Below are 1,630 nucleotides of genomic sequence, written 5' to 3'. Positions count from 1 at the left end.
TTTTTTGAGTTGGAGTCTCACTCTGTCACCCACCCAGACTGGAGTGCAGTGGCCGCTCCCAGCCACCGCCGCCTCATCCTGCTGGGCTCTGGCGAGCCTTCCAAGTAACTGGAACTATAGGCATGCACTACCACGCCCAGCTAATTTTTGATTTATTGTAGAGATGGGGTCTCATCAAGTTGCCCAGGCGGGTCTTGAACCCGAGGGCTCAGGCAATCCACTCACCGCAGCCTCCCAAAGTGCTGGGATGACAGGCTGAGCCACCGAGCCTGGCCGGTTTCCCACTTCTAAGGTCTCCGCTCTACCCGACAAAGAAAGAAGACCTGGGTGTAGACAGACTGCAGTGGTCATGCTGCACCTTGCAGAAGAACTCTGAGGTTGTCTCCCTTTGCCTCAGTTTACCACAGGGGCAAATAAAAGTACACTTGAGGTCAGGTGCAGAGGTTGAGGCAGGAGGACTGCTTGAGCCCAGGAGCCCAAGACCAGCCTGGACAACATAGCAAGACCCCATCTCTACAATGTTAAAAAAAATAAAAAATAAAAATAAATTGGTACAATCATGAAAAAATAAGAGTGAACTTGATATTAGACTAAACTGGCCAGGAACATTTTAAAAAATCAAATAAAGATGAACTATCATTTCCTCTGGAAATGAGATTCAAGGTGAGATTACCTCTGGGAATTTTTATGATAAATTTACATTTAAGGCTGGAAGCAGTGGCTCATGCCTGTAAAATCCCAGCACTTTGGGAGGCAGAGGCAGGAGAATGCCTGAGCCCAGGAGCTTGAGGCCAGCCTGGACAACACAATGAGACCCTGTGTCTACGAAAAAATAAAAAAATAAGCCGGGTGTGGTGGCACCTGTAGTCCCAGCTAATGGAGAGGGTAAGGAAGGAAGTTCGCCTGAGCCCAGGAAGTTGCGGCTACGGAGAGCTGTGATCGTGCCACTGCACCCCAGCTGGGCAACGGAGCGAGACCCCAACTCGAAAAAAAATTTTTTTGACAAGACGCGTCGGCTGGGGACGGTTACAGAGAAATGAGAGACGTCCCGATGCCTGTGGTGCCCCTAACAGGGCCACTTCCTCCTTCCCAGAACTCAGCCCGAGAGACACCACGCAAGGGTGGGCTCCCCAAGAGACCCGAAGCCAAGACGGGAGGCCCCGGGGAGAGGCCCCAACTCCATTCGTGCTCTCCCCGCTCCTGCTGGGGAAGCCGACCTGGCGTGGCCTTCACGACCTTTTCTTTTTTTTTTTTTCTTTCTTTCTTTTATTTTTTTGAGTTGGAGTCTCACTGTCGCCCAGACTGGAGTGCAGTGGCCGCTCCCGGCCACCGCAGCCTCGACCTGCTGGGCTCCGGCGATCCTGCCGCCTCAGCCTTCTGAGCAGCCGGAACTACAGGCGCGCGCTACCCAGCCCGACTGATTTTTCGATTTATTGTAGAGATGAGGTCTCGTCAAGTTGCCCAGGCGGGTCTCAAACCTGGGGGATCAGGCAATACCCTCGCCTCAGTCTCCCAAAGTGCTGGGATGACAGGCTGAGCCACCCCGCCTGGCCTGGTCTTTTCTTTTTCTTTGAGTTGGAGTCTTACTCCGTCGCCCAGACTGGAGTGCAGTGGTGGCTCCCCGCCACCG

Source organism: Carlito syrichta, unplaced genomic scaffold (genome assembly GCF_000164805.1).
Source record: "Carlito syrichta isolate Samal-C Ts95f unplaced genomic scaffold, Tarsius_syrichta-2.0.1 Scaffold135791, whole genome shotgun sequence".
Classification (NCBI taxonomy): domain Eukaryota; kingdom Metazoa; phylum Chordata; class Mammalia; order Primates; family Tarsiidae; genus Carlito; species Carlito syrichta.
Note: the sequence above shows the minus strand (reverse complement) of the source record.